We start from the raw sequence: 13,248 nt of genomic DNA, 5'->3' as shown, positions 1-13,248 counted from the left end.
TTATCTACCATGAAAGGACATCAATAGATAGTCTAAAACTAATGAATTGACAGATAGCAGTACCTGAGTATTATGCAAAATACAAATGCGGTGACGTACAAATTCTAGACAAACAGCTACAGAGTTGAAAATAGGGGAGGGGACATGGGAGTAAATACCTTAATAAAAATAAAAATTAATTTTAAGAAGATCACGCATGAAAAACAAAACTATAAAAGGACTAAAAACAATATATAGGAGAATATCTTTACAATTTTGGAGTGGGGACCGCTTTCCTAGCCCAGAAACCCAAAAGGAAATGAATAATTTGATTGTACAAAGTGAAAGCCTTTTGCACATGTAAATATTTTAAAGCAAAGTTCAGTAATATTCTGAAATCGATTGTGGTAATGGTTGCACAATTCTGAATATACTAAAAACTGTTGAATTGTATATTTTTAGTGGATGAATTGTATGGTATGGGGATTATATCTCAATAAAGCTGTTTTTAAAAAGACTTAGATCGTTGGGAGAAAATATTTGCAACATATACATACGACAAGGGATTTAATACTTTATATATAATGAGCTTCCTCCTCTAATTCTTTAGAAAAAGAAAAAATAAGAAAGTAAACAAAGGAGATGAAAAGGTAACTCACAGAAGAAGAAATTCAAAGGACCAATAAAAATATGAAAATATTAGTAATCAGAGAAACCCAAATGAATACAAAAATGAAATGACATTTTTGTACCATATTGAGAAAAAAGAGAACTATTGATAGTACCCAATACTGAGGAAAATAGGGGAAAATGGCCCTCATGCACTAATGGTAGGAGCTTGAAAGTATCTACTGTCTTTCTGAAGGCAGTTGGGAAATATCCCTGAACACAGAAAATGTACATACTCTTTAACCCAACAATTCCAGTTTTAGCAATCTCTTGTATCTCCCACATATGCAAAGTTATGGATTCAAGGTTATTAATTGCAGAACTGTTTGTAATAGAAAAAATAGAAAAACTTATATGTTTACCAGTTTGTAAATAGTTAAATAAATAAAATATATAGGTGCATATATGCCATGGAATATTATGCATCTGTTGAAAACCATTGAGCTAGATTCATGTGTACTGACATAGAAAGAGTTTCACAATAAATTATTAAGAAAATAGACGGCTTCCCTGGTGGCACAGTGGTTGAGAATCCACCTGCCAATGCAAGGGACTGGGTTTCAGCACTGGTCTGGGAAGATACCACATGCCGCGGAGCAACTAAGCCCGTGCACCACAACTACTGAGCCTGCGCTCTAGAGCCCGCGAGCCACAACTGATGAAGGCTGCACACTTAGAGCCCGTGCTCCGCAGCGGGAGAGGCCACCACAGTGGGAAGCCCGCGCACCACAGCGAAGGGTAGCCCCCTCTCGCTGCAACTAGAGAAAGCACGTGCACAGTAACGAAGACACAACTCAGCCAAAAATAAATAAAAGAAAATAAATTTATTTTTTAAAAAAAGAAAATAGAGCATGTTGTAGTATACCGTGTATGGTGTGTGATCATATTTATGGTTTTTAAAAGTACAAAAAGTGTGTGTGTATGTGTGTGTGTTTATCAGAGTGTTTTATTTAAAAAAACAAAATGAAGCAAAATAGACTCCAAATGTTAACAGGGGGGACTTCAGCTTTTTACTCCATATTCTTTTATTTTTACTCTTTTAAAATCACCTCTTAATAATTTGTTTCTAGTATTTTAAAGAATTTGAATTCTAAAAAGAAACGGAAGTCAGATATGTATTCAGATCTTCTGAATCAGTCTCCAGGGGTGGAGATTGAGCATATGTATTTTTTAAAACTCAAGAGGTGATTCTGACGCATAGCAAAAATTGAAAATGTGGAAAACAGTACAGTAATTCCTCAAAAAATTAAACATAGAATTTCCATATGATCCAGCAGTTCCACTTCTAGGTATACACTCCAAAGAACTGAAGGCAGGGACTCTAACAGGTATTTATATACTCGCGTTCATAGCAGCGTTATTCACAATAAGCAAAAGCTAGAAGCAACCCAAATGTTCATCAATAGATGAATGGATAAACAAAATGTGGTATAGCCACGCAATGGAATATTGTTCAGCCTTAGAAGAGAATTAAATTCTGACACATGTTACAAGTGGATGAACAATTATGAAAACATAATGCTAAGTGAAATAAGACAAACACAAAAGGACAGGTATTGTGTGATTCTATTTATGTGAGATACCTGGAGAAGTCAAATTCATATAGATGCAGAAAGTAGATTGCTGATTGCTGGAGGCTCAGGGGAGGGGAAAATGGGGAGTTATTGTTGAATGTGTACAGAGTTTCAGTTTGGGAAGATGACCGAATGCTGGAGATGGATGATGGTGATGGTGGCACAACAATGTGAATGCACTTAAGGTCACTGAGCTGTACATTTAAAAATGGTTAAAATGGTAAATTTCATGTTACATATATTTTACCACAATAAAAATGTTTTTAAAGACTTGAGAAAAACTACTTTTTCACTTCTTTTTGTGTGATGCATCTCCATTTATTTCTGAAACTTCAACTATTGTCTATATACTGATAATGCACACATCTATACCTTCAGAAAAAAATCTTTCCTCAAACTTTAGTCTCAAATATTACCTGGTCATCAGATATCTCATACCTCAAACTCAAAATGTTTGAAACACCATCTTCTTTCCAAAGTCTTCTGTATTCTGTTTTACCCAGTTGCCCAAATCAGAATTCTGGGTCACCATTGGCTCCTTCTTCTCCTAAACTCAGTCTCAACATCCAATTGATTATTGCGGCCTGTCGATATATATATATTTTTTTTTTTGGCTGCGTTGGGTCTTCGCGGCTGCGCGCGGTCTTTCTCTAGTTGCGGCAAGTGGAGGCTACTCTTCGTTGTGGTGCTTGGGCTTCTCATTGAGGTGGCCTCTCCTGTTGCAGAGCACGGGCTCCAGGCTCATGGGCTTCAGTAGTTGTGGCACGCGGGCTCAGTAGTTGTGGCTCGCAGGCTCTAGCACACAGGCTCAGTAGTTGTGACGCATGGGCCCAGTCGCTCCGCAGCATGCGGGATCTTCCCGGACCACGGCTCGAAGCCGTGTTCCCTGCATTGGCAGGCGGATTCTTAACCACTGCACCACCAGGGAAGCCCTTCTAACTAGTTATTGAACTTGTCTCTTTCTCGCCACCTACACTACTACTACCTTTGTTCAAGCCAAATCATTTTTCACTCAGGTTAACAGAACAGCCTCTTAACCAATCTCCCTGCCCCCAGGATTACCCACTCCCTGCCAGAGTGATTCTCCTAGAGTGCGGATCTGATCAGAGCACTCTCCTGTGGCAGAGGACGCCAGCTAAACACCAAAATGTGTGCTCTCCCTTCCACAGCATTGAATATAGAGTAGGGAATAGAGTGTCCAGCCGGCCTTTCCTCTACAGGTGGCCACAAATCTATAAGATTTATGAATACTGTGACATCTTCAGTTTTAAATTCCAGCCTCCAGAAAAGTGCTTGATCCATAGGAGACAGTCAACAAAGATTTGTTGAATGAATAGATGAATGATTAAATGATGAATTCTGGCCTCTAATATCTTGGTCTCAAAACGCTCATCTATAAAATAAAGGGCTGACCTAGATGATCTCTAAAGACCCTTCCAGCTGTAAAATTCTGTCATTTGTACAAAGCATTATGAAGTGATGTTTTGAATGTAGAATTCCTAGAGTGTGTATACCTGTCCCACTTAACCTGGTACTTGGCAGACGTTATTTATATTCTTAGACATTTTATGGTTTTTATTATGTTTTTTCCTTGACTAAACTGTATACTCTTTGAGGGCAGGGACATATATATTGTTCTCTCCTAGGACCTAAGACGGGTCATTTTATGAGTAAAATATTGAATAAATATTTGATAATTGTTTAGGAAAGATGATGCCCTATCCTGATTCACTAAGTCATGATAAATACTTCATGAATTCATAGTCTGTTTTCATAAATATTTAGAAATTTTTAATCTCAGTATTAAGTCATTGTCATCATAAAATTTCTTCATATGTGTTTTTTCTTTGATTCTTTTTTTATTATTATTCTATACCGGTCAGAGTGTTTTATTTAAAAAAACAAAATGAAGCAAAAAGTCCTTTAATCAGAAATTCTGATTAAATTCAGTATTAACTCAAGTTCTCAGAAATCAATCGAGGAAAGCCAACAGGTGCATCAGAGAAAAGCTGGTAGCTGTTGACAGTTCTTTGGTGGAAAAGTAAGTTGCATACTTATACGAGCTGCTCTAATGATCATCAAGCCCAAGTTACGTTGTCCAAATACAGGTTTCAAGATACACTAAAGAAACCATACAGACACCCCCACCAGTATAAAACTTTGACAATGAAGTTGAAGGATGTAGGAAAGTCAAGTATGACAACGCACATGACTAATTTATAAAATAAGACTGTCAATCCTAGAAAACTAAAATGGGGAGACCTCAGGAACGGTAACGAACATAAAACGAGATCTAATAGCAAATGAAACAACCCCAAACATTTTCCTAATGACTAAGCTACAAAATGACAGCTTAGGAGACTATTAACATGTAGTTTTTCTTCTGGCTATCAATCAATACATATATTAAATTAGGGTAATTTTTTTTCCACTCAATTACCATCATTTCTTTCTTTTTACCTTTTCCCTAATTTTCTCTTGCAACATTTTTCCTTTGGCTTGACCAGTTGAACTCAAGAGGTTTGGAACCTAAAGTGAGCATCAACTCATTATTGGAATAGCACTTGGGAAATGCAATTGTAGAAAAGACCAATTTGTGCAGCGTTGGTGGTATAGTGAGCATAGCTGCCCTCCTAAAAAAGACAAATTTTAACTGAAGTGGCTTGACAAAGTTAGGCAGCCATTCTCAATGTGACAGTGTCCCCCTGTTAATCAGTAGGTTAATGGCTTCTCTTGGCTGGATCGCATGATCCTGCACGATAGCGGCGTGCTCCCTGGTGGATAACTGCAGAACTATGTGTGCAAATACCCACCCATTTAAGCTTACAAATAAATACAAAGCATTGTTTTAAACCATTTAAGTAGAATAAATATTGCATTTCTATCGGCCTGGTTTTCCTCATGAACTAGCTTGGAGTGCTGTGCATGACACAGAAGACACAATAGTTAATTACTTGCTACTCCAAGCTCCTTAGACTTCAGTACTTCCCGCTCTTCAAGCCTCAGCACTTTTTTTGCAGAAGTAATGGTATTCCTCATTAGCATTGCCACTGTCATGGGACCAACACCCCCCCAGGGACTGGAGTGATGTAACCGGCTTTCTTCCTGACTCCTTCAAAATCCACATCTCCAACCAACTTGGGTTTAGCAGTTATGGGATCTTGAATTCTATGTATTCCCACATCAATGACAGCTGCTCCTTCCTTGATCATATTGGCTGTGATCAGATTTGGAATGCCTGCAGCGGAGACGACAATATCTGCAAGAGCTGTATGTTTCTTCAGCTGCTCCTTGGGAGTGTATGGATGAGAAATTATGACAGCAGCATCACCTCCAGGATGTTCGTGTGCCCCTCCAGTGTGTAGTAACACTGCAATGGGCACTCCAACATTTTTTAACCTTCCATCCACACCCACATTCTTCCCTAGGGTTGGAATGCCAGTTTGCTTAATTATTTCCTACACACCCCATGGAGTAGCTGGTAACATGGAATTCTGGTCCAAACACATTCGCCCTATGTTAATTACATGAAAGCCATCACCATCTTTGTCTGGAGAAACAGCATTGCAGATCTTTCTCTCATCAATGTGCTCTGGAAGAGGCAGCTGAACGAGGAGGCCATCTACATTATCATCGTTATTTAGTTTATTGATTAAATTCAACAGTTCTTCCTCTGAAATTGAAGCTGGTTTCACAATTGTCTCACGGTTGATTCCCACATCGGCAGCTACTCTGGTTTTGTGGAGGACAGAGGAGTGACTTGCGGGATTCTTGCCAACCAAAACCGCGCTCAGGTGCGGTCCTTTGTTGCCTGACACCACCCATACTTCCAGCTCCTGCTGCACTTCCTGCTTGATCTGCTTGGCAAGTTTCCTTCCAGCATTGACAACAGCTTCATTTCGGACTGCTGATTGCTGGAAGGGGTGATGGTGGAGGCAACAGCTCTGTGCCGGGCTGGAGCAGCAGGGTGGCCAAAGTGGATACGAGGGATGCTGCAGCCATGGCCAGCGCCCTCTCTTTCATTCTTTAAAAAAAGAAAAAGAAAAAAAGCCAAGACATTGAAGCGACCTAAGTGCCCCATCAACAGATGAATGGATAAAGAAGATGTGATATATATATTCCATTATATATATAATGTATATATTACATACTATGTATATAGTATGTATAATATATATAGTAATATATACTGTAATATATATATAATGGAATATTACTCAGCCATAAAAAAAGAATGAAACCCTACCATTTGCAGAAACATAGATGGACCTAGAGATTATCATGCTAAGTAAAGTAAGTCAGAAAGAGAAAGACAAATACCATATGATATCACTTATTTGTGGAGTCTAAAATATGACACAAATGAACTTATTTACAAAACAGAAACAGACTCACAAACATAGAAAACAAACCTATGGTTACCAAATGGAAAGGGGAAGGGGTGGGATAAATTAGGAGTAAGGGATTAACAGATACATACCACTGTATATAAAATAGATAACAAAGATTTACTTTTTAGCACAGGAAACTATATTCAATATCTTGTAATAATCTATAATGGAAAAGAATTTGAAGCTGTACACCTGAAACTAACACAATATTGTAAATCAACTATAGTTAAATAAAAATAAATTTTAAAAAATACTCAGTACACATTTCAAAACTTCCCTTTGTCAATTAACTTTTTTTAATTAAAAGACTTTTATTGAGCAATTATAGCTTCCATACACTCCATCACTCCCTCCCCGCACATTTCCCCTATTTTTAACATCTTGCATTAGTGTGGTATATTTGTTATAATTGGTAAGCCAATATTGATATATTACTAACTAAAGTTCATAGTTTACATTAGGGTTCACTCTTTTTTTAAAAATTAATTAATTAATTAATTTATTTATTTATTTTGGCTGCGTTGGGTCTTCGTTGCTGCACGTGGGCTATCTCTAGTTGTGTCGAGTGGGGTTACTCTTCCTTGCAGTGCACAGTCTCCTCATTGTGGTGGCTTCTCTTGTTGTGGAGCACAGGCTCTAGGCACACGGGCTTAGCTGTGGCACACAGGCTCAGTAGTTGTGGCTCACAGACTCTAGAGCTCAGGCTCAGTAGTTGTGGCACATGGGCTTAGTTCCTCCGTGGCGTGAGGGATCTTCCTGAACCAGGGCTCGAACCCATGTCTCTTGCATTGGCAGGTGGATTTTTAACCATTGTGCCACCAGGGAAGTACAGTATCCTAGAAAATATTCCTTTCACTGCCCTAAAAATCCCCTGTGATCCACCTATTCATCCCTTCCTCTCCCCAGTATTTGGGGACCACTGATCTTTTTACAGCTTAACATATATTATAGTTTGAATCATACAGTATGTAGCTTTTTCAGATTGGTTTCTTTCACTTAGTAATGTACATTTAAGGCTCCTCCATGTCTTTTCCTGGCTTAATACCTCATTTCTTCTTATCACTGAATAATATTCCATTGTATGGATATTACACAGCTTTGTTTATCCACTCACCTATTAAATGACATGTTGGTTGCTTCCAAGTTTTGGCAATTATGAATAAAGTTTCTACACACATTCATGTGCAGGTTTTTGTGTAGACATAAATTTTCAGTTCATTTGGGGAAATACCAAGGAGTATGATTGCTGGATAGTGTGATAAGAGTATGTTTTGTAAGAAACTTATAAGTAGTTTTGTAAGAAATTTCCAAGCCGCCTTCCAAATCGTCCATAAGTTTTTGCATTCCCACCAACAATAAATAAGAGTTTCTGTTGCTCCACAACCTTGTCAGCATTTGGTATTGTCAGTGTTTTGGATTTTGACCATTCTAATAGGTATGTACCAGTGTCTCATTGTTTTAATTTGCAATTCCCTAATGACATATAATGCAGAGTATCTTTTCATATACTTATTTGCCATCTGTATATTTTCTTTGCTGAGATGTTTGTTCAGGTTTTTTGCATCCTTTTAATTGGATTTTTTATTATTGTTTTTGTTGAGTTTTAGCATTCTTTGTACATTTTGGATACTAGTGCTTTATTGATGTTTATCTGTTTTGCACAGATTTTCTCCTAATGTGTGGATAATCTTTTCATTCTCTTAACAATGTCTTTTGCAGAGCAGAAGCTTTTGGTTTTTTGGTTTTTTGTTTGTTTTGTTTTGTTTTGTTTTAAATGAAATTCAACTTGTCAATTTTTTTCTTTGTTGGGTCATGTTTTTGGTGTTATATCTAACAAGTCATTGTCAAACCCAAGGTCTCCTAGATTTTCTTCTATGTTATCTTCTAGAAGTTTTACAGTTTTTCACTTTATATTTAGGTCTGTGATTCACTTTGAGTTAATTTTTGTGAAGTGTGTAAGGTCTTTAACTAGATTCATTTTTTTGCAAGTGGGTGTCCAGTTGTTCCAGCAACACTTGTTGAAAAGGCTATCCTTACTCCATTGAGTTTCTTTTGCTCCTCTGTCAAAGATCAACTGACCATATTTATGGGGGTGTATTTCTGGGCTCTCTATTTTGTACCATTTCTCTGTGTATCTTTTGCTAATACCACACTGTCTTGATTGCTGTAGCTTAAGAGAAAGTCTTTTTTAAAAAAATATTTATTTATTTATTTTGGCTGTGCCAGGTCTTAGTTGTGGTACACAGGATCCTCGTTGTGGCATGTGGGACCTTTAGCTGTGGCATGCAAACTCTTAGTTGTGGCAGGCATGTGGGAACTAGTTCTCTGACCAGGGATCAAATTCGGGCCCCCTGCATTGGCAGCGCAGAGTCTTACTCACTGGACCACCAGGTAAGTCCCTAGAGAAAGTCTTAAAGTCAAGTATCATCAGTCCCTGGATTGTCCTTCAATAATATGTTGACTATTCTGGGCCTTTTGCCTTTCTATATAAACTTTAGGATCAATTTGTCAATATCCATAAAAATAACTGGCTGGGATTTTTAGGGATTGCATTGAATCTATAGATCAAGTTACAGAGAACTCACATCTTGATAATATTTAATTTTCCTATCCATGTACATGGAATCTCTCTCCATTTATTTAGATCTTTCTGATTTCTTTCATCAGAGTTTTGTAATTTTCCTCATATAGATCTTGCACATATTTTGTTAGATTTATACCTAAGTATTTAACTTTATTTGGTGCTAATGTAAATGGTATTATCTTTTTAATTTCAAATTCCAATTGTCCACTGCTGGTAAATAAGAAAACAATTGATTTTTGTATATTAAATTGTACTTTACAACCTTGATATAGTTGCTCACTAGTTCCAGAATTTTTTTTTTTTTGGTTAACTCTTTGGGATTTCTTACATTAACAATGATCATCATCTACAAAGACAGTCTTATTTCTTGCTTCCCGATTTATAAAAATAATAATTTTTATTTCCTTTTCTTGTCTTATTACATTAGCTAGGACTTCTGGTATGACGTTGAACAGAAGTGGTGAGAGTAGAAATCCTTGCTTTGTTCCTAATCTTAGCAGGAAACTATCTAATTTCTCATCAATAAAGTTTTATATCTAATATTGACTTTTTTATGTTCATTTTTGTTATTAAAAGTAAAAAATTTTAATATATAAAATAAAGGAAATAATTATAACCTATTTTTCACCATCCAAACACAATATGGTAAAATGTGGGTATTTTCTTATAATTCTATGTATTCGTTATAGCTTTTATTACATCATTATAATCATACTATTATTCAATTTATTATCTGGATTTTTTCAGTTAGTTTTTTATCTTCAACATTTTAATGTTACTATATATTCTTTGAAAATGTTAATGACTCTACAACATTTCACCAAATGAATATTTCATGCTTTAGGTAATTATTCTCTTATGAATAAATCCTTAAATTATTTTTAATTTCCTTCTGTCATAAATAATGCTGCTATAAAAATATTTGCACATATAGCATTTTATATATTTGTAATAACTTATTATGATACATTTCTGAAGTTATTAGATTAAAAGATATGACAAAAATCTAAGGTTCATGATATATTGAAAAATTGCTTTCCATGAATATTGTACAAATTTATATTCTAAGCAGCAATGTCCTACAATCTCATCAACACTGATTTTCATTACTTATATTTATTTTTGCTAATTTTATAAAAGAAAATATTATATAGTATTTTTTGTATGTGTTTTTTTTTTTGTTGTTTTTATTTTTGGCTGTGTTGGGTCTTCATTGCTGCACACAGGCTTTCTCTAGTTGCGGCGAGCGGGGGCTACTCTTCGTTGCAGTGCGCGGGCTTCTCATTGCAGTGGCTTCTCTCATTGTGGAGCATGGGCTCTAGGCGCGCGGGCTTCAGTAGTTGCGGCATGCAGGCTCAATAGTTGTGGCTCACGGGCTCTAGAACACAGGCTCAGTAGTGGTGGGATACGAGCTTAGTTGCTCCACGGCATGTGGGATCTTCCCGGGCCAGGGATCGAACCCGTGTCCCCTGCATTGGCAGATGGATTCTCAACCACTGTGCCACTGGGGAAGCCCTGGGGAAGCCCTGGGGAAGCCCCGGGGAAGCCCCTGTATGTGTTCTTAATTATTGGTCATTTAAATTTTTTTCATTAGCTACACAGTCCTCTTTGTATATTTTTCATTCATGTTGTTTGCCCATTTATTTGATTTAGAGTATTTTTCTTATTGATTTGCAATGAAATACTTATATAACAAAAAGTTGCCCATTTTCTTTCTATATCTGCTCATTTTTCAAGTTTGTTATTAGTCTTCCAATTTTTATTTTTTCAAATATTTTAATTATAAATTATATGTGATCATATATACATAAGATCATACAAAATATATATTTATATAATTTCATATTTATTTCTGTTTTCTTCTAGAGTTCGGTGGCTCTCTCTTACTCTCTCTCTCTCTCTATATATATATATATATTTTTTTTTTTTTTTTTTTTTTCTGGCTGTGCCACATGGCTTGTGGGATCTTATTTCTCCATCCAGGGATTGAACCTGGGCCCTCAGCAGTGAAAGTAGAGTCCTAACCACTGGACTGCCAAGGAATTCCCTATATATGTATACTTTTTTTTAATTGTGGTAAAATACACATTACATAAAATTTACCATCTTAAATGTCTGTGGCTATATATTTTTGAAATAAATATATTTATGAGGGTTCAAATTATTACATTAAATTTTTTTATTTTTAATAATCATTTCATAATATATACATATATATCAAATCATTATGTTGTATACCTTAAACTAAAACGATGTTATACGTCAATTAAATCTCAATAAACCTAGAAATTTTTTTTTTTGGCGCGCCACACAGCATGCGGGATCTTAGTCCCCCGAGCAGGGATCAAATCTGCACCCCCTGCAGTGGATGTGTGGAGTCTTAGCCACTGGACCACCAGGGAAGTCCCAAACCTGGAAAATTTTTATTTTAAAATAGGTAATTGGGCTTCCCTGGTGGCGCAGTGGTTGAGGGTCCGCCTGCCAATGCAGGGGACACGGGTTCATGCCCCGGTCCGGGAAGATCCCACATGCCGCGGAGTGGCTGGGCCCGTGAGCCATGGCCGCTGAGCCTGCGCGTCCGGAGCCTGTGCTCCGCAACGGGAGAGGCCACACCAGTGAGAGGCCTGCGTACCACAAAAACAAACAAACAAACAAACAAACAAATAAAATAGGGAATTAACTGCATCAACTCCATTCACTTAACAGACAGTGATTAAGCATTTACTCTGGTAAGCGATGATAAAATTTTAGATAAGAGATATTCTTACAGTCTAGTAAGGGAGACAAAGAATTCCCAGATTATGTGATAAATACAGTGATAGAGGTATACATAGTATACCATAGGTACATTCCTTCATTCAACATATACTTTAGGCCCCAGTTATTCAACAGGGAACCAAACAGTAACGGTCCTTATTTTTAAAAGAGAGAGAGATGACAGTCAAACAGAGGATACAAATAAATGTATTGTATGTTAAGTGTCAAAACAGCAAAAGCATGGGCTGCCATGGGGACACAGAGAATATCCATCTAAATCATATCAAACTGGCTTTTTTCACTCCCTGTGGCTGCCTGAGGATCAACTGCCATCATGAATGACACTGTAACTATCTGGACCAGGAAGTTCATAACCAAATGACTACTTCAGCAGAAACAACTGGTCACTGACGTCCTTCTTCCTGGGAACACAACAGTACCTAAGACAGAAATTCGAGAAAAACTAGCTAAAATGTACAAGACCACACCAGATGTCATCTTTGTATTTGGATTCAGAACCTATTTTGGTGGTAACAAGACAGCTGATTTACAGTTCCTTAGATTACACCCAAAAAAATGAACGCAGACATAGACTTGCCAGACGTGGCCTGTATAAGAAGAAGCATACCTCAAGCAAAAGGAATGCAAGAACAGAATGAAGAAAAGTCAGGAGACTGTAAGGCCAATGTTAACACTGGCATAATGTGAGCTGGAGATTGGACACAGGTGGAGTAGATTCTGCAGTGACTTTATCTGCAGCGATTGTGAAGATTTTTCACAAGAGGACTGATAAACTAAAAAAAATTTTTAATCTAAATTTTAAAATAAATAAAATCAAACTGGGGAGTCAAAAAGGCTTTCCAGAGGAGGTACTGACGTTTTGAAAAACAGGTAGACATGAGCTAGTTGAAGGGGGGAGAACACATCCTATGCAGAGAGCAGAGAGCACACGTACCAAGGCACAGGGATGGGATTGATCAATGTGTGCACAGCTATTTAGAAGTTATTTGTTATAACTGCAGGGAAGGGGGTTACTTGTGGTTAATGGATGAGAAATGAAGCTAAAAATGTAGGCAGGAGCCAGAACTTAGCGTCTCTTATGCTAAATCCTAGCGTCACTTCCTGAATAATCCTTACCTTTCACATAAAAATAAGTAATGTTCACTGAGCACTTACTATGTATGTGTCAGTATCTGCTCGAAGTGCTTTACATGTATTAACTCATTTAATCCTCACAATAATTCAGGCAGTTGATACTATTATTATGCCTTATCTTACATGAGAGGAAACTGAG

General features: G+C 37.0%; 1 pseudogene; it reads right to left on the bottom strand.

The window, feature by feature from the left end:
* Positions 1–4,763: 4,763 nt before the first annotated feature.
* LOC114903129 lies at positions 4,764–6,224 on the bottom strand (annotated as a pseudogene).
* Between the last annotated feature and the right edge of the window lie 7,024 nt (positions 6,225–13,248).

The sequence above is a fragment of the Monodon monoceros genome, unplaced genomic scaffold (assembly GCF_005190385.1).
Source record: "Monodon monoceros isolate NGI ecotype Baffin Bay Population unplaced genomic scaffold, NGI_Narwhal_1 Super_Scaffold_20, whole genome shotgun sequence".
Classification (NCBI taxonomy): Eukaryota; Metazoa; Chordata; class Mammalia; order Artiodactyla; family Monodontidae; genus Monodon; species Monodon monoceros.
The sequence above is the reverse complement of the archived record's forward strand: the minus strand, read 5'-3'. Positions and strand labels throughout refer to the sequence as shown.